This window comes from Otolemur garnettii, unplaced genomic scaffold (assembly GCF_000181295.1).
Source record: "Otolemur garnettii isolate 467f Iridium unplaced genomic scaffold, OtoGar3 scaffold00262, whole genome shotgun sequence".
In the NCBI taxonomy this organism is placed as follows: Eukaryota; Metazoa; Chordata; class Mammalia; order Primates; family Galagidae; genus Otolemur; species Otolemur garnettii.
Genome location: NW_003852657.1, coordinates 1,115,350 through 1,143,271, shown reverse-complemented (window position 1 = coordinate 1,143,271; position 27,922 = coordinate 1,115,350). Strand labels below are relative to the sequence as shown.

Sequence of the window (27,922 nt, the reverse complement as noted above, 5' to 3'; positions counted from 1 at the left end):
TACTCTAATGCTGCTGGTTTGGTGAGCTGGACCAGAAAAATTATTCCATATATTTGTTCTAATATGCCCTTTGTCTTGCCCTTGTATCCCCTGCATGTTAAATCTCCTTCTTAACCTGAGATACTTCAAAATTGAATACAGTCGTTGCTCAGTATCTGTGGGGGGTTGGTTGCAGCACCTCCTGAGGATACCATAATCCTAGGATATTCAAGTCCCTGATAGAAAATGGGCATAGTATTTATATATAATCTAAGCACATCCTCCTGAATACTTTAAAACATTTCTAGATGACTTATAGTACCTAATACAATGTCAATGCTACATAAATAGTTGTTCTACTGTATTGTTTAGAGAATAACATGACAAGAAAAAAGTCTGTACAGACGTGTTTTTTACCAAATATTTTTTATACTGGTTAATTAAATCCATGCATATGAAACCCATAGACGTGAAGGGCACTGTATAAAAAAGCAAATGGAATCACCTATCTAGCATTGAGACCAGAAAAGTATAAAGAGAACAGGGTTAGAGATTAGGGGCGCAATTATTTCTTCTATGTGAAGACTTGATATTTTGACTGTCATTGATCAGTCAGGAAGTTAGACTCTTAGGTTCTGTCTTTCCTCCTAATATTTCATTTTTGTATTTACTGAGCCTGGCCCAGAGGTGCTGCTTAATGCTTGCTTAGGGAAATGCAAGACTATGTGAGCTCGTCATGTTTGTAGCCTCTGGGAAGGGAGAAGAAAGAGGACTGGCTCATTTCCTCATAGGCACAGGTGTTCTTCAACTGTTTGGATGCTGGAGTGCATGTGAATTCCTTGTTCAGGAGTGGCAAGTGACTCAGGGTGGGGCAAGGGTGTGGCTGGGCAGATCTCAGGAATGCATTGTTCTAGGAAATCTGTCCCAACAGTTTTTTTTTTTTTTGCCTCCCTTTCTCTGACTGGCTATAGTTTCAGTAATAGAAAATCAGCTTCTTAGAGGTTTGCTTTAACTACTATTGTGGTGGCCAAAGGACTATTGGGAAAAAGACCAGGACATTTTATTTCTGTCATTGCCTGGGGGCTAATACATGCAAAGCAGAAGCAAACTCAATTCTCACCAAGTGGTTAAAGTAGTAATGTCCTGAGTGGGTCATGTTCCCCAAATGAACCTAGGTTATCACTTCTAATTTTGAAAAATTAAAACAGATCCCAGCTTTTATTACTTAGGCTTTTTTCTCCCTTCTTCCCCAACCCCCTCATCCTCTCACTTGCCCTTTTCTTCTTTTCCATATCCTGGGAGCTCCCCTGAACCTTAGCTGCCATTAGACAGCTAACAGACAACTGTCAAGGCTTACAAAGATAGCTCTCAAAAGAACTGTTCTCTCAGCTGCCAAAATGGGATTGCACTAATGATCCTCCAAAAGTGTCATAAAAACTGTCAATCTAAAAAAGGAAACTGAGGCAAAATTAATATAGAGGATTTATTTAGGTCAAGGTGGAGGACTGAAGCTCAGGAAACCCTTGGGAAATACACTGAAGAACAAGGGGGAGCTGAAGATTTTAAAGACAAAGGGCAAATTTGGTCAGGAGAGGGGGTGATTACAGAAATTGTTTTTCAGGAATTCTCATTGGTTTATAGAAATCACACTGATTAGTGATTGGCTGTACCTTGCCAAACTATAGGGTATGAGTATGGTGTCTAGTGTATAGGTGTAATTAACTGTCAGGTTAATTTATGGCTGGCTACTTGTCATCAGTCTAGAGCTCATATAGCAGGGGGCTTCCAGAGGTGAGTACTTAATTCAAGAGAGGAGTGAGACTGACTGCTGTCACATTTCAGTGTCTCTCTGTGCTTGATAATTTAAAGGGGCTTGCATTCCTCAGATAAAAGTTTCTTTCTCAAAACCAACCTATCCCAATCTTTCCAATTGCAAGTTTTGCAGCACTTACAGAAAAGGAAAACTGCAGCCTGGGATAACACTAAAGTCACATCCTGCTCTCTTCTCTCTATAGCAACTCTAATCTTACTTTGGTCCTGGAAGTTAACTAATTTTGAGGTGCTCTTTAATGTACATCCACAGAATAGAGCCTTTGACCTCTATTAGAGACACTTTCTTTTTTCTTTTCTTTTCTTTTTTTTTTTTTAAACAAAGTCTCAGTATGTTGCCCTCCATAGAGTGCCACAGTGTCAAAGCTCACAGCAACCTGAAACTCTTGGGCTTAAGTGATTCTCTTGCCTCAACCTCCCAAGTGGCTGGGACTATAGGTGTCTGCCACAATGCCCAGCTATTTTTTGTTGCAGTTGTCATTGTTGTTTAACTGACCCAGCTGGATTTGAACCCGAACCCTCCAGCCTTAGTGCATGTGACCAGCACTGTAACCACTGTGCTACAGGTGCCGAGCCCACTTTATTTTTTCTTGACAGTTTGACGCTGTGACTTGGATAGGCCCTGAATCCTACTGAGGTTTCAGAGAACAGACTGTGCTGAGGAACCCTTGCTTCCTCCCTTCTGCTGTTGGGCTGAGCAGTCTTACTTTCTATCCTGCGCTCAGGTTTTTCCCTGTAGCATGGGAGGTTTCAGTCTGATTCCTTGAAAGGATTAACTTATTGTCTGACAGGTTGCTGCCTGTATTTCCCTTTTATCTTTTAGGATTCTCTGGGCCAGTGAAGGATTAGATGATGGTCCTAAGGTAGGACAAAACCTTCTCTGTTTTTCAATCTGGGATCTCCTTTACTATTAGACACACAATCTATCCAACCTCTTTCTCCAATGGACCCCTACTAGGCAGATCTGCCACTGCGGTCCTAACCATTAAATTCCTCTCTTAACAGTGGGACATCTGGAAAGGTGGACATCTGAACTGTAATGAATTCTCACAGGATCTTGATACAAATCAAAACTTGTGTATTTGCATTGTGCCTTAGAAGAAAAGAAGCTAAAACAGCTGACGTATGATGAGCTGCTTTCTTTAATTGTACAGAGAGGCCTCTGAGAAAAGAAAGCTGGGGAGGTCTCTCTTTCTCCCCACAAGAACGTCCTTCTTTTGGTCTAACTCTACTCCTTTCTCTTATAACTACCATTTCCACTTTGGCTACGCTGCTTTCCCAGAACTTTCCCTCATTTCTGTGCATTGCCTCTCCCCCGCCTTCCTGCCCTTACTCAGCTTCTTGTCCAGGTGAGGAAACCGTTCCCTTGAAATACAGACCTTCACTGGCTCCCTCCCTGACCCAAATGAAAACCTCAACCACAAGTAACCATCAAACCCTGGTTGTGGGCTTTCCTCTATTCCATAGTCAAAGATTTCCCAGATCCTCAAGAGAAAGAAATGTATTGAGCTATGTAGATGATTTTGGGGGCTTATGCTCTTGAGTTCCTCAATCTGCGATATTCAGCATACCTTTTAGTAGTACCAGGAGATGCTTAATCTGGTTTGACAAGGCCAAATGGCTTCCATAAATGAGGATTTAGATAACCCTCATAGAAACAGCATATCCTACAGCTCCAGAGATAGGAGAAACTTTTAAAAGGGCTATTTCTGAAGTTTTTCTCCCTCACATTAACTGGAAAATAATCTAGTCCTATCAATAAGGGCATGAGGGGTTTAACATTAGTGACTGATTAAAACCACTTTGACCTATGACGTCCATATATTTTGTCAACGGCCTTAAACCTGAAATGTCAGCTGTTGTTCAGAAGCATAAAATAGGCCGGCAGACCATGCCTATACATGAGCTATAGCACTTAATCTAACATTTTGAGAATAACATGGTAAACAAAGAGAAAACCTCACAGCACAAACTAATGGCATTGCCGCTTAAACAACTTTTGAGGGAAGCAAAGGACCTTCAGTGAATACAGCACAGTCTCCTGTCTGTCTCCTTGGGGCTCTTAACTTCTCCAACATGCCTTTCTTTCTTTTCTGTCCTTCCATCCCCGTCTCTCCCCTCAACCTATTAGGATGATACTTTTTGGGTCAATAAGGAATCACTGTTAGATGCACAGCTGAAGGACTTTTTCTTGATCTCCCTGATTGGCATGATCCAGTGAAAGAGCTCAGGAAATTTCACCCCAAAATATGATTCCTTGGTATAAAGAGTATTTTGAACTAACGGTTCTTATAGACCAACAGGCCCTTGGAAGGGGCTTTCCCTCTACCTACATAACTAGAGGGACTCATCAAAAGAACAATGGGTTGTGTTCCCCTCCTCACTATCTCAATATATTGCAGGAACTAACATCAAGAATGCAACCAGACTTGGCCCAAATCATTTTAAATATAATATTTGTCTCTCAAAGTTGACTTAATTTGCAAAGACAATCATTTATGATTCAACCTTTTTCCTTATCCATTCATCCTTCCTAGCAACCACTTATTTCCCTTAAACAGAATTACCTATATTTCTCATCTCCCTCCTCTAGAAATAGGGTATACAAACATCTGGATCCTGTGGGGATATGGAGTAATCACTCTGTGATTCTCCCTGTGCACAGGGCAAATAAATAAATCTCTTCTTATTGTTAATCAGCCTTGATTGTGAGCTGATCTTTCAGTGAACTTTCAGGAGGAAGGGGACATTTCCCTTCACCCCCACTGCAGTATACCATCTTATGGTGGCTTCTCTTGACTATCTTGTATTCTTGTGTCCCCAACTCTCTTCCCCCTTATAATCACCTAAAATTTCTGATGTACTTTTCTCAGGCCCCAGGGTCCTCTGAGTTACATCATCTACAAAGGTGAGCAAAAGAGAAAATTTAGCAATCCTACGAGATTCCACAATGCCTAAATTTCCCCAGTATCTCCTAGAACCCAAAGCACCAGAGAAATTACAATACATTTTTTCACATTTACTCATTCCTTGTACTATTCTCTGCAGTACTCCTGTCCTCCTGGTAAAAAAAGCCTAATGGCTTTATATAAGACTTAAAAGCCATAAATCGTGTAACGTAGCCATGTTACCCTGGCCTGTATACCTCTACATTCAACGTATTTCACAGTAATAAATCTTAGTTCAAACTTCTTCCTTCATTGGAGATATAACTGACTTTCTTGAAATTCTTCTGAAACAGATGATAACAAAAAGGAGACAGCTTTCCCCAAGAAAATCGGTATAGGCAGACAACCTCGGGTAGCAGACTGCTTCTGTCCAAGACGACAGAACAAGACCCCATCTTAATTTTATTATTGGTCTCTTCATCCTAGACTTGTTTCTTACTTTCTACCTTCTAATTTTTGCATTTGTGTATTTGTGTAGAATTACCTACCAGTATCGAACATAGTAATGCTTCCTACTGTTGGTCTGCTATTTCTACTTCTTCCTATTTTTTCTTTTCCTTCTCCTCTCCCCTCTTTTGTCCTCAATATCTAAAATTGTTGACATTTTCTGGCTCATACATATACTTAGGAAGCTAATGTTATCTGTGACTATTTGCTTACCTTTTCCCCTCTTTTCTCATGAGTTCCACTGCTTTTTGTTTGCCTCTCTCTCTTCCTTCCTTCCTTCCTTCCTTCCTTCCTTCCTTCCTTCCTTCCTTTCCAAATATCTGTCCCCTAAAATACATCCATCATTATTGCTGTCATTTGGGCCAAGGTCCCACCAAACTGGAGCTCCAACAAATCTCCAGAATTAGCACAGCCTACCTAGTATACTCCCAAAGATGTGGAGCCTATCTTACTCTGAAGGAAACATTTGTTTCTAAACCTTAATTCATGGGCCTGAGCTATTATTATTGCCTGCTGGGCTCAGTTTAAAGAAGTGGATATTGTGACCAATCTGGTGGTCTAATGGTTAGGATTTGGCACTCTCATAAAGGGCTGGATATCACTGGGTGAGCTTCATACAGTAAAGCTATAAAAGTATGACTGTTTTCCAATCTGAAGCCCCAAAGGATTAATATTTTTTGTGTGTATGTCTGCTACTCACTATTTTTTTTTAAAGACAAGTGTCTCATTCTGTTGCCCAGGCCAGCATGCCATGGCATCATTATAGCTAACAGCAACCTCAAACTCCTGGGTTCAAGTGATCCTCTTGCTTCAGCCTTCCCAAGTAGCTGAGACTATAGGCACCTGCCACAATACCAAGCTAATTTTTCCATTTTTAGTAGAAACAGACTCAACTCTTTTTCAGGCTGGTCTCGAACTCTTGAGCTCCAACCATCATTTCACCTTGGCCTCCCAGAGTGCTAGCACTACAGGTGCGAGTCACCTCACCAAGCCTGCTTACTGGTTTCTGGCAGCCAATTGGACACAGCCATGTTATATCACTCATCTGAATTTATTCTCTCTTGAGGCTAAGAGTCCAATTCCTCCCAAACCAGAACAATTCTGGGTCAAGGGCAAGTATACCTCTATGCCAAACATCCATTCTCAGTAAGTGTATAAATAGAAAGGATTTAAAGCGAAAAGACTCAGAACCAGGTAGATGTATTCACCATAGCCTGGGTCAGATTTTATGCTGCATTTCTACTTGGAGGTGAAACACCATGGGGTGCTAAAGATTTTGATGCACTGCCCAAGTTTTCCAGGCTGTCTTTGTGGAGTCACCAACAATGTGGCCAAAAATGTTGCAACACTTGTTCAAGATAGGCTGGAATTCCAGAGCTGTTGTCCAATATTGACTGGCATTAGACATCATCCTTGTGATGTACTTGTGATGATTGCTGCACTAATATTCTCCCCAACCTTTCTGATATCTTTTTTATTGAATTAACACATCTGTGAAGCCAACTGACACTTCATTGAGTAAATGATGTGGCCTTAACTTCTGGACTTATAGATCAACATCATATGGTTGGGAAGGGATCTCTTTCCCTGGGTATTCCAGCAGTGATACAATCCTTGGTATGCACTTTTCCAAAGGGCTAGTGACTATAGTATAAGTTGACTACTCAAAGGACTGTAACAAAGTGGTCAATATATAAAAGTGGTTAACATAAGGAGCTAGGCCTTAGTACATGTGGTGTACTAATTTTCATGTCCAGTCTATGAAAATTAGGTCAACTTAAACATGTAGTCAATGTAGGGAGCTGGTCAACTATGGAGGTTCCACTGCATTGTATTTTTCTTTTGATACCACTCCTCAAGTGTATCCAATACTATCTAATCAAGGCCAGGAATACTTATCATGTCCAAATAGATCGTCCAAACAAACAAACAAACAAACAAAATCTGCTCCTCCTGTCAAGTATGAGAGAATATGTATCTAAATTTATGAACCTTATAAATCCCTGTATTTTTGTTTTTTTCCCTTAAAAGAATTTTTTGGAAGTGAAAGTTATTTATCTTGGCCAGGAGACGAGGCTATAGAAGAATTAAAGCAGATCCTAGTTTTCCCTGTTTAGAACTTTGGCTCCTCTCCTTTCTCTATCTTCTCTTATCTTCTCCATTTTTTCCATTTTCTTTCTCCTGCTCCTATGAATCTTAACTGACATTAGACATCTAATAGACAACTGCCAAGATTTACAAAGGTAGCTCTTGAAAAATCTATCCACTCAGTTGCCAAAATGAGATTGCACCAATGATCCTAAGAAATAGGCATGAAGAATAGTCTAACCCAATCTTTTCAAATGTATGTTTTTATAGTAGTTATTGATACAGAAAACTTTAACCTGGGGCACACCCATGTCACATACCCCTTTCTTTTTCAATCCTGCTTTAGCTCAGAGAATTACCTAAGTTGGAGGTACTCTCCAATGTACATCATCTGAATAAAATCTGTAACCTCTTTTGAGTAACTTTAATTATTTTTTTCTTGACACTATAATCCTTTCCCTAAACACATGCCATCATGAAGATGTGTAAGGGCATTTTAGCTGGCTGAGCTGGGCCCAACCTAACTCCTTCACTGTTTATACTCTTTGATACACTGTCTTAGTCTATTTGGGTTGCTATAATAATACCACAGACTGAGTGCCTTGTAAACAATAAAACTTTTCATAGTTTTGGAGTTCAATATTAGGGTACAGTGTGGTCAGGTTCTGGTGAAGGTTGCAGACTAACCAACTTCTTACTGGGTCTGCACATGATGGAAGAGGTGAGGGAGCTCTCTGAGGCTTCTTTTATAAAGGCCCTAATCCCCTTCATTAGAGGTCTACCCTAATGAACTAATCATTTCCCAAAGGCTCTATCTCCTAATGTCATCACATTGGGGATAAGGTTTCAACATATAATTTTTTTTTTGAGACACAGCCTCAAGCTGTCCCCATGGGTAGAGTGGTATGGCATCACAGCTCACAGCAACCTCCAACTCCTGGGCTCAAGCGAGTCTCCTGCCTCAGCCTCCCAAGTAGCTGGGACCACAGGCCCCTGCCATAAATGCCTGGCTATTTTTTGGTTGCATCCATCATTGTTGTTTGGCGGGCCTGGGCTGGATTTGAACCCACCACCTTAGGTGTATGTGGCTGGTGTCTTAGCCACTTGAGCCACAGGTGCCGAGCCTTAACATATAAATTTTGAGGGCACAAAAACATTCAGACCATAGCTTAAACATAGATGTTTAAAAGATTTTTTTTAACTTGAGAAGGAGGGAGATATTTGGCTTGAAGAGAAGAGGGTATAGGTGAAGAGTGGAATGGATGGTATAGCACTTATTCCTGATTTGATCTAGAGCTGATTATCTTCTGTATGTCCCACCCCCAATTCATGTTTTACCCTCTCTGTTCTGCTTTATTTTTCAGGGGACTGACTTCTATGGGATGCATCAAATAACTCCCTACTCTCTGGCTTTGTGTTAGGTTTAGCCAATGGGAAGCACTAGAAAAAGATCAGAGAGTAGGACAGGGTGAGGTCAAGGTGTGTATTCTCTGGTTCTTTCCCTGCCTGGCCACCATAAGTTGGCTGAATCTTTGAACCAAGGCTCAGTCCAATGCTCCTGTTAGGCATACTTTTCCCAGTTCCTGTAAATTTTTCTTGCCTCTTTAGGCTTGGAAGATAACAACTCCCATCTGTTGCTAGTCTCAGGGAACTGCACAATTCCTTGACCATTTCCTTAGACTCTGTCCACAGCTTTGCAATTAGCCCTTTATTGAATTCTCCTTAGTTAACTATTTTTAGTGTCATTTGTTTTCTGGTGAAACTGTGATGGATATAGGACCCGTGACTGTATTTGAGCCTCTAGTTTAAGAGAGAGAGAGACACTGGCAAAACTACTTTTTAATACTTTGAATAAGATTCTAGCAATGACTAGAATTTCTTTGAGACTCAGGTGACAAATTTTTTCCCATAATTTGTCAAGTGATCAATTCCATGAGGATATGAGTCTATCTTGTTTGCTGCTAAATCTCTTATAATTACCAGTTATTGAGCACTTACCTTATGCCAGACACTATTCTTAGACAATTATACATATTTATTCATTTAGCTATCACAAAAGTTCAACAAATTAACTAATCTTTTTGTCTCAACCTGTTACAGATAGGAAAGCCGAGATACAGATTAGCTAAATAATTCTTTCAAAGTCTGATAGCTATTAAGTAATAGAGCTAGCATTTGAATCCAAGCAATCTTGCTCCAGAGTTCATGTTCTTAAATACTATACTGTTTTGACTTCCTAGTGCTTAACATAGTGCATGACACATAGTGAGTGCTTCATAAATATTCGAATGAAGAAATAAATAGAGGACAAATAAATGAAGAATTGGAGTGAAGGTCATTCACCCTGCCAATATGTGGAAGTCAACTATGGTTAGAAGCTAGAAAGCTTTGCAAGTATCAGAGCTGACGTCCTTGGCATGAACTCAGACATTCTCCTGGTAAATAGTTTCAGTGGAGGCACTTCTCCATAAGCTGGTGGAATGTGAACATGAAAAAGAGGGCACTCCTGTGGAAGAGAAGGAATGGGGTGAATGCCGCGTGGAGACTGCAACTGACAGACTGGGTTGTGGGTTCATGAGAACCACTCTTTTGTGATGTCTAAGAAGTAAAAGTGGGGGAGATATACGAAGGATAATTTCCAGAAAATAATCTGTTGTGGTACTAGTTTTGTTCATTAAATAAAATGCCACCTTACCTAGTAGTCACAGGCTTATGGGTTGAGGATACACAAGTAACAGATAGAAATGGAGGGTTTTGATTGAATCCTTTAGTGCAACAGAAAAGGACAAATGGTGAGGTGCAGAGGGCCATGTTCTATCCCCAGTTATGCACCAAAACAGCTGTATGATTTCAGCAGGTCATTTACCTGCTCAGAGTTTGTTTCTTTATCTGAAAAATGAGAATGTTGGACAAGGTGATCACTGAAGTCTTTTTACCTTGAACTCTGACATCCTTTAGTAAATGCTTGCTGAACGAGTGAATGAATTCATTAGTAAACAAATCAAATTAGGACAGAAATTTCTAAATTTGCTGAGTTCTTTTCTCAATTTCTGAAAATAGGGCTAGAGAAGAGAAAACAAAAGAAGTTGTTATCTTAGTCGGTTTTCTGTTGCTATAACAGAATACCACAAACTGAGTAATTTATAAAGAACAAAAGTTTATTTAGCTCATGGTTGTGGAGCCTGGAAGTCCAGGAATATAGCACTGGCATCTGGACTGGTGGGGGCCTTTGTGCTGCATCATAACATGGTGGAGGGCATCACATGCCAAGAAGGCAAGAGCATGAAAGCCAGACAGCTTTTATGGTACAACCATTCCCATGACAACAAATCCACTCCCATGATAGCAACATTGGTCTGTTTATGAAAGCAAAACTAACTATTACTTCCATGAGGGCAAAGGGATTATGTTTCCAACACATGAACTTTTGGGGGAACGTGTGCAAGTTATACCAAAGAGACCATGTTAAGGAATCCTGGAGTCACTTAAGAGACATGAGGAAAGGTGACTGCTGTGGTCTGAATGTTTATGCACCATCCCCCCCCAAAATTCACATGCTAAAATCCTAACCCTCAACAGGATAGTATTAGAAGGGAAGGACTTTGAGAAGGAGATGATTAGGCCATGAGAGCGGCAACCTCATGAATGGGATTAGTGCCCTAATAAGGAGACTCTGCATCTTCCTTGACCCCTTCCAAAATGTGAGGACACAATGAGAAGGCCTCATCTATGTGGGAGCATCTATCACTAGACAACGAATCTGCCTTTCCCATTTGATCTCCCCAAATTCCAGAATATTCTGGTTGAAATAGTGAGCAATAAATCTCTGTTGTTTATAAGCTATGCAGTTTATGGCATTTCACTATAGCAGCCCAAGCAGACTAAGACAATGGCCTTCATCAGTGAAGAGTGAAGCAAACCCATTTTGTCTCTTCAGCACCCTCACCTCCTACCATCCAAGTCTTGGTGAGAGTCATACTGAGAGTAGAATGCAGGTAGCAATACTCTTGAGACTCTTGACCTTCTCTCCCACACAGGGGATGTGCTCTGTTTCTACCCTTTTCTTGCCTAAATGCTCTTCTCCAGCCATACTCTTTTCACTCTCATCCAAACACAGCCTGCTACTTCCTGTCTCCACACCTTTACTTTTTCTCCCCCTCCCTCCTGAAATGCTCAGTCTCCTACTTGGCTCTCCCAATCCTCAAAGACTAACAGAAAGGAAAAAATGTTAAGGGGATGCTCTAAAAGGACAATGTGTACCCCTGGCTTAGTGGTGGCCTGGGGAAGCACCCGTGGCTGTGGGGACAGTCCTAGCTCAGTTCTCCTCATCACTGTCACCCAGGGTGAGCTTGTCAAAAATGTAGTCATCCAGAATGGCACCTGGAGCCTCCAGCCTATGCAGGTTGGTGAGGTAGCCACCCAGCTCCTTGAGGATCTTCACCTGCTCGTGCAGGAAGTGGCACTCCAGGAAGCAGCAGAGATGCAGGTTGCCCTTTGTGTGTCACTGGCCAGCTTGTGTAGGTCCAGGAGGCTCTGGTTGACACTTTTCTCCAGATGGAGGGCGCACTCCATGGCCCACAAGCCATTCTCCCAGTCCTCACATTCCGGCTTCTTGAGGTCCCGAAGGCTGACGCGGCCCTGCTCTGGTTCTGCAGCTCCATCAGCCTCTCGGCATGCTCTCTCTTTCTTCTCTTGAGACTGAAGCAGGAAGTAGCGGGCGATGTTCTTCAGGGCCACGTCATCCCGGTCAAAGTAGGTGGCCATGGGGAGGTACTCGTAGGAGGCATAAAGCTCTAGGGTGATATGGTGGTTGACGCCTGCCTCGCAGTTGGGGTGGTAGCTCTGGTGTACCTGGGAGGGCACAGTGGCCATGGCGAGTGGTGCAGGTTTCAGGCCCATGCTGTGGAGTTGGCAGTGGAGGCGGTAAAGGTGGTGGAAGCCAGGTTGGGGGGGGGGAGGTGAATGGTGCTGGTCTCTCAGGCAACCAGCTGGAAGCGTGCCTGTAGCCGTTGCCGGGCAGAAGTCGTAAGGGGGCGGAAGTGAGGGGGTAGGGGCGGAAGTGGGTGTGGTGGGGCGGGGCAAGGCCTCAACGTGAGGTAGCTTAAGAGTTGGGTGTGCAATCAGGAAGAAATGGTCCGGTCTGAGCGCTGATGAATTTTTAATTTTGCAATGGCATTTCTGGTGTCCAAGGATCTTCTCTTGTCCTCTTATTGTTGTTTTCTGTAACAGTCCGTTCTTATTTTGTAAATGTAGTGTCTTCATGAAAATTCTAAGATGGATTTGCATGTTTTGGTAAAGTTTTATTCTGTTTCCAGTGTTTTATCTTTTCCCCCTTCTAGAATTACTTCTCTTTGTTCCTCATGACTTCCTCTTCAGTTTCCTCAAATATCTGGCAAACTTTTGTCTATTTGTGGTTGGAAGTCAAGGTCACCTCTGGTTACTGTGTAATTAGCAGGGATCTGATCTACAGTTGTGACATCCTTTCTAATGGGCTTCTCCCTTGAATGGGAGTGTGGAGTGTGTCTATTAGGGATCTTCTCCTCTGGGGATAATGGTTTGCCTCTTACAGGTATGACAGAAACTATCCCAAATGCCAAAAGTATGGCATTTCTCTCTAATTGGAAACCTTTAGTAGATCTGTGTTCTAGGTAGATGTGTGCTTTCATGTTATTTCCCTTCTGCTGTACAGATCTGTAGTTATCTCAAACCCTTCTTTAATTTGGGTGCTTTTCCTGGTCGATTAATTTACTGTATTTCCAGTATAGTGTTGGAGAATAGAAGAGAGTCAAATACCAGTAGTGCTTATGCCTATTTGTAAGTAGGGAAGAAGGTGGATGATGGAAGGCCAATAAGGACACAGGTCAGCAGATATGCTTTCAGAGTTGACTGAAGTTTTTCTGTAGTGCTGAAATTTTGTTGACTCAGTTCTTGAAATTTCCTGGGATTGGCTTCGATTTTCTGTTGTAGTTGTTTCAATTTTTCAGAGTTAAGAAATCTGATAATATCTGTTTTTCCTATCTTCCAAGAAGTTTTCACAGTTTCTAGTTTGGTAATGGTACCCTTTTTTGTGTTTAGCCACTACCATGATTTGATTATCTTTTAAAATTATTCCTAAAAGTTCAAATAATTTTTTGAATAGGTAATATGTTCACATGTTTCAAAAGCCACACAGTTCTCCTCTCTGCAGGCAACTAGTGATTACTTAAGTTTTTCCTTATTTTCAAAAGCTTCTTTTGCTTCTTCAAATGTGCATACTTCTTTGCACTCACACTATATGTTGCCCTGTCTTATTTCTTCAAAAAGTCCGTTAGCTCTTGGGTAACATTTTTTTTTTTTTTTGAGACAAGGCCTCAAGCTGTCCCCCTGGGTAGAGTGCTTTGGCTTCACTGCTCACAGCAACCTCCAACTCCTGGGCTCAAGCGAGTCTCCTGCCTCAGCCTCCCAAGTAGCTGGGACCACAGGCACCCGCCACAACGCCTGGCTATTTTTTGGTTGCAGCCATTATTGTTGTTTGGCAGGTCCAGGCTGGATTCGAACCTGCTACCTTAGGTGTACGTGGCTAGCGCCTCAGCCGCTTGAGCCATAGGCGCTGAGCCAGCTTTTGGGTAACATTTTAATACAGAATTGGCTTTTTCTCCTGTGAGAAAACCCCTCCCCATATTTTCTTGGGGTTTCCAGCAGGTCAATGGGTAATGATTCCAATGTGTCCTGCTCTGCTGCCTTATTAAGTCTTCTTAATGCCTGCACAATCCTCACCAACTCATAGAAACATACTTGTTTATTTATTAATTATTATTATTATTTTTTAGACAGAGCCTCAAGCTGTCACCCTGGGTAGATTGCTGTGGCATCACAGCTCACAGCAACCTCCAACTCCTGGGCTCAAGCGATTCTCCTGCCTCCGCCTCCCAAGTAGCTGGGACCACAGGTGCCCGCCACAATGCCTGGCCATTTTTTGGTTGCTGCCAACATTGTTGTTTGGCTGGCCTGGGCTGGATTTGACCCCGCCAGCTCAGGTGTATGTGGCTGGCGCCTTAGCCGTTTGAGCCACAGGCGCCAAGCTGAAACATACTTGTTGTATTTCTCTGGTGCTTAGTCTCTGAACTTAGTCCTATATTTGTAGCACTCCACTGAAGCTGCTTTCCAGTTACACCCATGTGGCCAAAGCCAGTAGCCTTACACTTTACCTTAATCTTTCGAAAGTTAGTCACTTCTCATGATACTTATTTTCTGCTTGATTTTCATATTTTTTGGTTTTCCTCTTACCTCATTGACTTTGTACCATTTTGACCTTCTTTTCTGGATCATCTTTCTTTCCTCTTAGAAATGGAATAATCCAGGAAGTCCTCAGGTCTCCTCTGTTCTCTATATACTGCTCCCTAGGTCTGTGATTCTCAAACTACCCAATTGTCCTCTTTGTTTTCTTGGGAGTGCTGCACAAACTCTCAGGTATGCCAGGGGATATTCAAAAATTTGGAAGGAAATGTGGAGATGCTCTATCTATATCAGATACCACAAAACAAGTAGCTTGAGGTAGTTCATAGTTCCAACTTTAGATTGTGCTATATTCCTTTTGATTATGTTATGTCTTTGTGAAGTTAGGTCTTTGGGGATTGCTATGTTGTGATAAAAAGCAAATGCCAAACAGAAATCAATGTGAAACAAGAAATGAAGGTAGTAGTATTCAATCAGATTCCAAGGCTTGAGAAATAGTGTGGTGCTTAACAGGGTCATGCATCCAGTTATTAAGTAATTGTGTTTATATAAGAATGATATAAAAGTATTATTTTTCTTTCAATTTATGTGTATTTTTAAATGGCAATTAAGTTGATGGGACATACATAATAAGTTATTTAGACTTAATTACTTAGCAAATAGGATTATCAGGTATTTCTTTTGTGGGGTTCTGTGAAAAATTGCTGACACACCAAGGGTGTTGTGAAGAAAGAAAGTTTGGGAACCTCTGCTCTATGTCATTGCATATTATCCCGTGACTTTAAATTCCTCCAATAGATTGAGGACTCCCACATTTTTATTTCCAACCTTGACTTGTCCCCTAAATGACAGACTTAATTTTTAACTGCCTACCCTACATCTTTGATTGAGTGTTAAATAAGTGTCTGAAATTTACCTTGTGTGAAAATCAAGCTTTGATTCTCCCTGACAAGGTGCCCTTTCTGCAGGTCTTGCCATCCCACTGTATGTAGCTGTCATTCACACAACTGTCTGGGCCAAAAACATAGGAGTCACTCTTGATTATTTCTTTTTAGGGGGTCAGCAAATTTTTCGGTAAAGGACTTTGCAGGCCATGCAGTCTTTGTCGCAACTGTTCAACTCTGTGACTATAGCAGGAAAGCACCCATAAACAATAATAAGCAAGCCAGTCAGAATGACTATGTACTATAAAAACTTTATGAAAATAGCTGGTGAGCTGGATTTGGCCCATGGGCTGTAGTTTGCCAACCACTGGTCTATTTTTCTCATACCTTCACACTCAATCCCTTGCAAATGTGGCTGGCTCTTCCTTCAAAATAAGGTATGCCTCAAATACAATCACTTCTCATCATTACCATTGTTGTTCAAGCCACCACCATCTCTTTCCTTCTTGCCTGAACAACTGCATATCTTCTAAACATCTGCCCTTGGCCCACCATGGTCAATTTCTATAGAGTAGCCACAGTACTCTTTCTCAATATATCCCAGATGACATCACTATTCTGTTAAAATCTTTCAATGCATTTCTATCAAAATAAGAATTAAACCCAAAGTTTTATCATAGGGTTACACATGATTTTCCCTCTGCTTATCTCTCAAACCTCATTTACCTAAAACCCTTCTTCTCATTTTAATTGTGCTACCCTGACATTATTTCTATGGGCTTTAGGGCTTTGCTATTCCTTCTACCTGGAATAATGTTTCCTTCAAGTATCTATAGAGTTTGTTTCCTGACTTTAGCTTTCTGCTGAAATGTCTTATTCTTGGAGTTGCTCTCCAATTTTCCTATCTAAAACAGCCCCTCTCATATCCCTATCACTTTTTCATCTTTTTACTCTGTTTAATTTTATTCCTAGCATCTAACACTGAATGAAATTGTTTTATACTTTTATTAGTGTATTGTCTTATCTTACTACTAGAATGCATGCTCTAGGAGGGTGTGGAATAAGTTGTGTTTACCCCTAAACACCAGTGCTTAGCATAGCTCCTGGTGCATAGGAAGCCCTCAATAAATACTTGTAGAATGAATGAATGAGTGAGTGAGTGAATGAATGAATGGACTGCTTTATTAGCCAGTGTCCTGGCAGGATACAATACAGCTCAGATGATTTAAAAGACTTTAATGAAAGGAATACTCACAGAAGAACAGGCAGGTTAAGGCAATCAAGTAAAATTAAGGCAACCAAGTAAGAATGGTGAGGTCCCCAGAGACCAGCAATGGCAAGAAACCATTACTACTCTGAGGTCTGAAGAGATAAGAGAGAGGAGCAGAGAACTGTAACTGGAGCCAGTGTGAGCTGGAGCCCTGGAGGTGTGGAGGAGGGATCCCCTAGCAGGAACTATAAACACAGGAGGAGATAGTTGCTGCCAAAAAAAAAAAAAAAAATGGCCCAAAGCAGGGAGGGGACAAGGAAAACATTCCCTGACCTCTCTATCCTCCTCCCTTCCAGTTTACCTCCAGGGCCTCACAGTGGCTGATCCCAACTGGAAGACAGAAGTCAAAGAGGCCCGGGAATGGTCTATTGTATGGCACAGATCATAGCAGGAGGGTGAAGAGGGATATGAATGAGAGGAATTGGTAGACATGCAATAACCAGGACAACTATATTGCATTATGGCCTGGCAGTTTTCAGTGCAGGTGCCCCACACCTCTGCAGTGTGTATGTCAGTTTTTTAAGCATAGGAACAATACATTTTAATCTTTTGTAGTCTCTGAAGTTACTACCTGGATTGATGTGCATGTTTAGTGCTTCTTGACTTGAATTGAGTTGCAACATCCTCATTACTTTAAACTCCAGAATGATCTTTAAACTGTACAATAATCTGGCATATTCCATTCTACCATGTTGCCCCAAATCAAGGCAGTATGATGGCTTTCCCTTTACACAGAAGAGCTGGTACTTTAATAGCAACCTCTCACTGGTTGCTTTATGCTGACCAAAAGTTGCTTGCTGGAGGAAGGAACAACTGAGAGTGCCAACATTCCTGCCCTTCACAGCAGACTTCCATGCTTCCTGGAAGCTTTCTTTCAGAAAACTTACGTATGGACCACTCTCCTCTTTTCTGTATAGCACATACTTTCATTGTTCTCTTGCCCACTGGCTGCCTAATTATAGCGTCAATCACCATGATACCCAGGTGCTTTTGAAGGGGTGAAATGAGAAAGCAATGCTTTTAATCATCTGATGGCTGAGCTGTGATGGGCCAGGATCCTTCAAATTCCATTGTGCTGAGATACTTCATAGGTATGCTGCCCTATCCTTGATGTACAGGATAGCATAGACTGGGGAAATGATCTGAGAAAATGAGCATGTTTGTGATAGCAGATGGATTCTGCCTGAAGCCTTCTGGAAAACCAATCTTTTCCTACATTCAAGAGGTCTGTCCTCACTTGTTGTCTCCACACATTATCAGTGCATTTTATGTATTATTGCTGCATAAAAAATCATCACAAAACCTGCAATAAAAAAACACTTACTATTTTACAGAGTTTCTGAGGGTTTGAATTTTGGAAGTGGCTTAACTGGATGGTTCTGAGTCAAAGTCTTTCAGGAGGCTGCAATCAAATTGTTCAGCAGAACTGTGGTGATCTTGAGCAAGCTAGAGAATTTGGTTTCAAGGTCATTCATGTGGCTATTGGCATGGGACATGTGGGCATCTCCATAGACAGCTTCCCTCAGAGAGTGTGATCTGAGAGAGAGTACCTGAGGCAGAAGCTTGTAGTCTTTCATAACTTAATTTTAAAAGTAACATGCCATTACTTCTGCCATAGGCTGTTTGTTACATAGATAAACCATGGTACAATGTGAGAGGGAAGTAAACACGTGAATATCAAGAGTCACGGATATTTAGGATCCATTTTGGAGGTTGCCTATCATACCCAGATCTAGACAAAATGTTAGGTAACTCTGGCTCCTCATGATAAAATACATTGGTTGGAGTGGGGTCAAAGCCCCAGAGCTCCTCTCAGCAGTGGATGGACAGATGCAAAAGGTTCAATGGAGGTTAAACTGTGTAGCTGGAGAAATAGGAATAAGCCTTGTGATTATTAATGCTCCATAAAGGAAACCATGGCTGTGCTTTTTACAGAGCTAAGAAGTCAAGAACTAAGGTTCCAGGTTGCATCCCCAACTCTCCCAGTTCCAAAGACAAAACAGCTATTTCAGAATTATGTGGAAAATTTGTTAAAAATGCAGATTCCAGGCGCCAGCCAAGTACACCTAAGGTGGCGGTTTCGAATCCCCAGCCCGGACCCGCCAAAACAACAATGACGGCTGCAACCAAAAAAAAATAGCCGGGCGTTGTGGCGGGCGCCTGTGGTCCCAGCTACTTGGGAGGCTGAGGCAGGAGACTCGCTTGAGCCCAGGAGTTGGAGGTTGCTGTGAGCTGTGATGCCACAGCACTCTACCCAGGGGGACAGCTTGAGGCTCTGTCTCAAAAAAAAAAAAAAATGCAGATTACCAGGTCTTGCCTTGATGTACTATACCAGAATCTCTTGTGTAAGCTTGCTAGCAATTCTAATATGTAACCAAATTTGGGAGCCACCATGAGGTCACATGGGTTTTCAGGGAAGCACATTTAGTCTGTAACTAAAGTGAGAGTCTGGCTCTGACTGCTGAATGGATTGAGTGTAAGCTGCACCCATTATGGCAGCTGTTTGAAGGCATGGTCGTGAAAGACAACCAAGCAGCTATTGTTTACTTATTACTATTAATTATTTAAGGGCTGCTTCCCTACTTGCCTCGGGATTAAAAGAAGAAACAGACAGAACTGCTTAGGATGCAATGGACTAATAATATGCACAGACACAGTGTGAATTTATAATTCAATCAAATTCTGACCTTCCTGTTATTGAGCGGTTGGTCATGGAAGGGCCCAGGGACACAGGGATGTTTCTGTAGGCTTAAGGGGTAGATGAGAAAATGCTATAAAGCATTTCCCAGGATGTGAATGTTCAATACCATTTTCTCTTCTTTGTCTTTTTTTTTATATAGCAGGCTGATCTGAGCAATCATATGTCACACCTTTGCTATTAAGATAGTTAAAACTTGCCTTTGAACATCTTTCAGAGGGGTTTCTCATTTCTATACAGGGATGTAGAAAGCTGGAGTCATTCCCACCCTAAAAATAATAATAATAATAATAATAATAATATAGACCAAATGCATGGATAGGAATTTTCTTGAAAGAGTTGAGGCAGCAGTATAAACAAAGGAGAGACAGGAACCTTGTGGGAGCCACAGACTGTAATCACTTGTTTACCTAGGGAAGAAGGTTCTAGACAGTGGTATAAAAAATTCACCTAGAGACAACGGAGAATGAGTGTGGACTGGTGACAGAGGATGGAGCCCCTGAGGACTGCAGATATAAGACAAGCTTTCCTTCTTGCTGAGAGTTCTGAGAAAGCAGCCCTTATGATAAAAGCCTGGGACTAAGGAGTAGCAGCCACTGTGGAAGTGCCAGGAAATTCTGCCCCAACCTTTCCACCTATATCTTCTGTGGAACAAAAGCTTTATTCTGTACAATATTAAAAAAAAAATACTGTTGCCTATAGAACATTGTTGAAAATCTATTGCAACTGAGGGAAAGGCAGAGAAAAAAAATAAACCTGTACCCTTGAAGGAAGGACAGTTATGGATACAGGATCTTGAAAAATATATGCAGAAGAGGGTAGAGCATTGAGAAGGCCATACATCAGAAATCCAGGGACACAATTATCTGTGTAAAACTGAGGTTTAATAGGAACAATAGATATCCCAACCTGTGCTCTCTTACAAACCTCTAACAAGTAACAAGTAATGACGAATACTGGCATAAGAGTTGCAAGACTATGGAAGCAGACACACATTAAAAGGAAAAACTAAAGCTGATGTGACTGAAAAAAAAATCTCTCTAGCAAACCAGCTCCAGCTTAAACACAAGATATTGCTAGAGGAATTTTTTTTTTTTTTTTTGAGACAGAGTCTTGCTATGTGGCCCTCGGTAGAGTGCTGTGGTGTCCCAGCTCACAGCAAACTCAAACTCTTGGGCTTAAGAGATTCTCTTGCTTCAGCCTCCTGAGTATCTGGGACTACAGGTGCCCATCACAATGCCTGGATATTTATTTTTATTGCAGGTGTCATTGTTGTTTAGTTGGCCAGGGCCGAGCTCTAACCCCCCAGCCTCAGTGTACATGGCTGGCGCCCTACTCTCTGAGCTATGGGCACACCTGCTAGAGGAATTTTAAGCCTGTAGTTCACTGATGGTAACTAAAGCAACCCCCAAACCCCTTCAACTCTGCTCAATTCCCGACTACATTAACGCAAAACCCTAAACTAAAGGCTTTTCCAAAGGCCTCACAGTTCACAGCAACCTCAAACTCTTGGGCTTAACTGATTCTCTTGCCTGAGCCTCCCAAGTAGCTGGGATTATAGGCACCTACCACAACACCCGGCTATTCTTTGTTGTTGTTGCAGTTGTCATTGTTGTTTAGCGGACGCCCATCAGCCTGGGTGTATGTGGCCAGTGCCCTACCCACTGAGCTACGGGTGCCACCCTTAATTCCATTTTTTTCTTTTTGCAGTTTTTGGCTGAGGCTGGGTTTGAACCCTCCACTTCTGGCATATGGGGCCAGCGCCCTACTCCTTCAAGCCACAGGCACTGCCCCTTAATTTCATTTTTGAATTATTTGTTTCAAGTAGATAAAAATACAATTTATTTTTCTTTATTGATCTTCTATTTTGCAACCTTGCTGAACTTGCTAGCTCTAGCAGGTTTTTTTTTTTTTTTCCTCCAGTGGCTCCTTAGGATTTTCTGTGTACAAGATCATGCTATCTGAGAACCAAAATAGTTTTACTTCTTTCTTTCCAAGCTAAAGAATCTAGATGCCTTTTATTTCATTTTCTTGTTTCCATTGCAATCTTGACTAGAAGTGGTGAGAGAATACATCCTTGTCTTGTTCCTGTTCTTAGGCAGAAAGCATTCAACCTTTGCCATTAAGTATGAAAAGCTATGGATTTTTCATAGATGCCTCTTATCACTTTGAGGAAGTTTCCTTTTATTCCTAATTTATTGCGTGTTTTTTAATCATTAAAGGAGACTGTTAGATTTTGTTAAATGCTTTTTCTTTGACATCTAATGGAATGATCATGTGGTTTTTGGCCTTTAATCTATTGATATGTTGTATTACATTAATTCATTTTCATGTTAAATCAATTTTGAATTTCTGGAATAAATCCCACTTGGTCATGATGCATAGTCTTTTTTAATATATTGCTGGATTTGGGTTGATAGTTTTTGCTGAAGGTTTTTGTGTCTATGTACATAAGAGATATTGGTGTGTTGTTCTCTTTTTTTATGATATCTTTATCTGGCTTTACTATTAGGGTAATGCTGGTCTCATAGAATGAGTTAGGAAGTGTCCCCTTCTTTTTAATTTTTAATTTTAATTTATCTACTTTGAGACAGAATCTCACTCTCAGTAGAGTGCAGTTTGTCATCTTAGCTCCCTGCAACCTCAAACTCTTAAGCTCAAGTGATTTGCCTTGTTCAGCCTCATGAGTAGCTGAGACTACAGGCACTCACTATTATACCTTGCTAATTTTTCTATTTTTTAGTAGAGATGGCGTCTTGCTTTTGCTCAGCCTGGCCTCTGCTCATGCTGGTCTTGAACTCTGGCCTCAGGCAGTCCTCCTGCCTTGGCCTCCAATAGTGCTAGGATTATAGGCATGAGCCACTGTGCTGACATTCTCTTCTTTTTTTAAAATAATTTGTGAAGAATTCATATTAATTCTTTAAATGTTTGTTAGAGTTTGCCAGTGAAGATATCTGAGCCTAGGCTTTTCTTTGTGGATAGGTTTTTTTTCATTTATTTTTAATCCAATCTGGTTAGTTGTTATATATCTCTTTAGATTTTCTGTTACATTTTGACTAATCATAGGTAGTTTTTATCCTTCAAGGAATTTGTCCATTCACTTAAGTCAGTGATTTTCAATCAATGTGTCACAGAACACTGGTGTGCTGCAAATATTTTAAAGATCATTAATTAAATTATTATTTTAAAACTTTTTGGAGCTTTTGAATTTATTCATTCTTTGTTTTTTAGTGTGTTTTTTTTTTTTTTTTTTTGCAGTTTTGGCAGGGGCTGGGCTTTAACTCGCCGCCCCTGGTATATGGGGCTGGTGCCCTACTCTTGGAGCCACAGACGCCACCCAAATTAAATTATTTTTGAATAAAATTCAAAGCACATGAAGTATATTCTTTGTGTTATTCCTTTTTTGTCAACATAATTTAAGTGTGTCACAGAAGTTTAACTATAGGTTCAAGTCTGCCATGAGATAAAAAAGGTTAAAAAATACAGAGCTAAGTTATCTAATTTGGGGTATAATTATTTATATTTATGTTTATATTTATGTTCCCATGAAGTGGGCAGTTAGTAATATCCCCTCTTTCAATCCTGACTTTAGTAATTTGAGTCTTCTCTGTTTTCATCAGTCTGGCTAAAGGAATGGTAATTTTCCTGATTTTCTCAACCAACTTTTGGTTTTGTTGCTTTTCTGTATTGCTTTTATTTCTTCTCTTTCATTAGTTTCAGCTATGATTTACTTTCATGTCCTTACTTTGGGGTTAGTTTCCTCTGTTATTTTTCTGTGTCTGAAAGTAAATGTTAGGTTGTTGATTTAAGGTCTTTCTCCCTTTGTAATGTAGGTATCTACAGCTATTAAATTTCTCTCTCAGTGCTGCTTTGGCTGCATCCCATATGTTTTGCTTTGGCATACAAGTATACCTTGGAGATATTATGGATTTGGTTCTAGAACATTGCAATAAAGCTAATATCAAAATAAAGGGAGTCACACAAATTTTTTATTTGTTCATGTATATAAAAGTGACATTTATACTATACTGTAGTCTATTAAGTACGTAATAGCATTATGTCTAAAAAAAATCCACATACTTTAATTTAGAAGTACTTTATTGTCAAAAAATACCAGAGATCATGTGAGCCTTCAGAAGATCATAATCTTTTTGCTGATAGAAGGTCTTCGCTCAGAGTTAGTGTCTGCTGACTGATTAGTGTGGTGTTGCTGAAGGTTGGAGTGACTGTGGCAATTTCTTAAAATAAAACAACAATAATGCTTGCCACATTGATTGACTCTTCCTTTCATGAAAGATTACTCTGTGCCATGCAATGCTATTTGATAGCATTTTACCCATGGTAGAATCTCTTGAAATTAGAGTCAATCCTCTAAACACTGTTTTATCAACTAAGTTTATGTAATACTCTAAATCCTTTGTTGTCATTTCAACCGTGTTCACAGCATCTTCACCAGGAGTAGATTCCATCTCAAGCAACCACTTTCTTTGTCCATAAGAAGCGACTCTTCATTCATTCAAGTTTTACCATGAGATTACAGCGATATGGTCAAATCTTTAGGCTCTACTTCTAATTCTAGTCCTCTTGCTATTTCCAGTACATCTTTAATTACTTCCTCCAATGAAAGGGAGGGGGCAGGAGTCAACTTCTTCCAAACTCCTGTTAATGTTGATATGTTGGCCTTCTCCCATGAATCACAAATGTTCTTAATGGCATCTAGAATGTGGAACCCTTTCCAGAAGGTTTTCAATTTACTTTGCCCAGATCCATCAGAATAATCACTATTTATGGCGCTATAGATTTATAAAAGGTATTTCTTAAATAGAAATACCTGAAAGTACAAATCACTCTTTAATCCATAGGCTACAGAATAGATATTATATTAAGACATGAAAACAACATTAATCTCCCTGTACCTCTCCACCAGAAGTTGTGGGTTACTAGGTGCATTTTGAATGAGCAGTAACATTTTGAAAGAAATCTTTCCTGAGCAGTAGGTCTCAACAGTTGGCTTAAAATATTCAGTGAACTATGCTATAAACAGATGTGCTGTCATCTAGGCTTCATTGTTCCCTTTATAGAACACAGGCAGAGTAGGTTTTGCATAATTCTTAAGAGCTGTAGGATTTTTGGAATGATAAATGAACACTGGCTTCAATTTAAAGTCACCAGGTGCGTTGGTGCATTAAACCCTAACAAGAGAGTCAGCCTATCCTTTGAAGCTCTGTAGCCAAGCACTGACTTTTTCTCCCTGGCAATGAAAGTTCTAAATGGCATCTTCCTTTAATAGAAATGTGTTTTGTCTGCATTGAAAATCTGCTATTCAGTGAAGCCACCTTCATCAATGATCTTAGCTGTCTCTTCTAGATGACTTGCTGACATTTCTACCTCCACACTTGCTGCTTCAACTGGCATTCACTTTTATATTGTGGATGTCTTTTTTTTTTTTTTCTTAAACCTCACAAACCAACCTCTACTAGCTTCAAAATTTTCTTCTGAAGTTTCATTATCTTTCTTAGCTTTCACAGAATTGAAGAGTTAGGGCACTGCTCGAGTTTAGGCTTTGGCTCAAGGGAATGTTGTGGCTGGTTTGATCTTCTATTCAGACCACTCGGACTTTCTCCATTTCAGCAATAAGGCTGTTGTTGCACTTTCTTATCTGTGTGTTCACCTGAGTAGCACTTTTAATTTTCAAGAGCTTTTCCTTTGCATTCACAATTTGGCTAACTATTTAGCACAAGAGGCCTAGCTTTCAGCCTATACTGGGTTTTGGCATTTCTTCTTCACTAAGTTTAATCATTTTTAACTTTTGACTTAAATTGAGAAACATATGATTCTTCCTTTCAATTGAACACTTAGAGGCACTGTGTAGTTATTGATTGGCCTGATTTTAATATTGTTATGTCTTAGGAAATAGGAAGACCAGAGGACAGGGAGAGTATTCTCCTTATTCTCTGGGAATGAATGGTCAGTAGAGCAGTTAGAACACACACAACATTTATTGATTCATTTTGCCATCTTACATGGATGTGGTTTGTGGTGCCTTAAGATAATTACAAGAGTAACATTAAAGACTACTGACAACAGATAATATAATAATAGATATAATAATTGTATAGCTAATAAAAATGTCATAATAATAAAGTTTGAAATATTGTGAGAATTATCAAAACATGACTCAGAGACACAAATTTGTGAATTCTTCAAATTTCTTTTTATTATTGAATTCTAATTCTATTCCATTATGGTCAGAGAATATACTTTTCAGATTTTGAATCCTTTAACATTTGTTGTGACTTATATGTCTTTGTATGAGGTCTATTCTGGAGAGTCTTTCACAAACACTTGAGAAAAATGTGTATTCTGTTGTTGGGTGGAGTATTCTATAGACATCTATCAGGTCTTGTTGGTTTTTAGTGTTTTTAAACTTTCACTGACCTGTTGTTCTGTCTAGTTATTCTATCCATTGTTGGAAGTTGAGTATTGATGTCTGCAATTATTATTGTTGAATTGTCTATTTCTTCCTTCAAGTCTCTCAGTTTTTGCTTTAATATTTTAGAGCTCTGTTTTTAGAGGAATATATTTTAATCAACTGAATGTTCAACAAAGGTGTGAAGGCCATTCAGTGGACTAATTCTAGTCTTGTCAACAGATGGGGTAAAAAGTGGAATGTCTACAAAAACTGAGTGGATCATAGACAAAAATGTATAACAAAAATCCAGGATACTTCAAGAACTAAATAAGACAAAATCCTCATGACCTTGAATTAGAGAAGATTCAGATGTTATACCCAAAGCATAATCCATGAAAATAAAAATTAATAAGTTGATCTGTACCAAAATTTAAAAATTCAACTTTTTGAGAAATGCTGTAAGAGAATAAAAAGACATTATACACACTGGGAGAAAATATTTGTAAATATGCCTGTAGTCCCAGCTACTTGGGAGGCTGAGGCAAGAGAATTGCTCAAGCCCAAGAGTTGGAGGTTGCTGTGAGTTGTGACACCAAGGCACTTTACTGAGGGCAACATAGTGAGACTCTGTCTCAAAAAAAAAAAAAAAAGAAAAGAAAAGAAAAAAGAAAGAAAAGAAAAGAAAATATTTACAAATAACATTTCTGACAGAAGACTTCCATCCAGAATATAAAAATTTCTCAATGCTCAATAATAAGAAAGCAAATAACTCAATAAAATGTAGCCAATCAGCTGACCTGAACTTCAACAAATGTATATGGATGCAAATACACAAATGAAAATATGCTCAACATTACCAGTCATTGGGGAAATGCAAAGTAGGACAACAATGAGATACTTCTACATACCTGTTAGTGTGCTAGTGACATTTAGAGTAATTGGAAGTCACATATGTTGCTGGTGAGAATGCAAAATGAAACCATCACTATGAAAAACTGGTAGTTTCATGTCATTGAATGCACATTTACAATATTACTCAGCAATCCTATTCTTGGGTATTTACCCTAGTGAAGTGAAAACTCATGTTCTCACTGAAATGTGTGCACAAATGATCATTATAACTCTATTCATAATTGTCCCAAACTGCAAACAACCTGGTGGGTGGATAAACAAACCATGGCATATCAATACAGTGGCTTACTCTTTAGCAATAAAAAAGAACAAACTAATGATTCACATAAGGACACAGATGCATCTTAAATGCATTTTACTAAGTGAAAGAAGCAGAACCAAAAGGTTATGTAATGTATGATTCTGTTTAAATGACAATCTGGTAAAGGAAAAGCTATATGGATGGAAAATAGATCTATGGTTTCCAGGGTTTGGGGGTGAGAGAGGAAAAATTACAAAGGGCATTTTTGTTGTGATGAGACCATTCTGTATTATGAATGTGGTGTTTGGCTAGACTACTCTTTGGATTTTTCAAAACCCAGTCAACCAAATTATGGTGGGAACTGAAAATGGAATATAAATAAAAACAGATGAACCTAACTACATTGTAAATGAGTAACATTACCATACTGAAGGGTGTGGGGAAGAAAAGAATTAATGTAAATAACTTTGGAAAACAATGTTTTGACAGGACACTGTAAGGCCAGGGACAAAAATAACTGTACACAAATACTGTACCCTAGTTAGTAAGCCTAGCTCTCACAGGAAATGAGTTGTAATTTTGAAATTACTTGTAGTGAATTTTAGGGTTGAACAATTAAGTAAATATTCTATAGACTATGAGAGCCATGTTTCACTTTTAAAGATGTAAGACACATACAAGGAAAGGGCTAGAATTAATCTTCTGGTGCTAGAGTCATAGCTATTCGTGAGAAGCTAAATGGGCTTTAAAGTCCAGAAAAATGGATATAGAAATGGAGATCTGGGCTCAGCACCTATAGCTCAACCGGCTAAGGCGCCAGCCATGTACACCTAAGGTGGCGGGTTCGAATCCACAGCCCGGACCCGCCAAAAAACAACAATGACGGCTGCAACCAAAAAAAAAAATAGCAGGGTGTTGTGGCGGGCGCCTGTAGTCCCAGCTATTTGGGAGGCGGAGGCAGGAGACTCGCTTGAGCCCAGGAGTTGGAGGTTGCTGTG

General features: G+C 40.1%; 1 pseudogene; it reads right to left on the bottom strand.

Moving 5' to 3' along the window:
* Positions 1-11,607: 11,607 nt before the first annotated feature.
* LOC100964968 lies at positions 11,608-12,164 on the bottom strand (annotated as a pseudogene).
* Between the last annotated feature and the right edge of the window lie 15,758 nt (positions 12,165-27,922).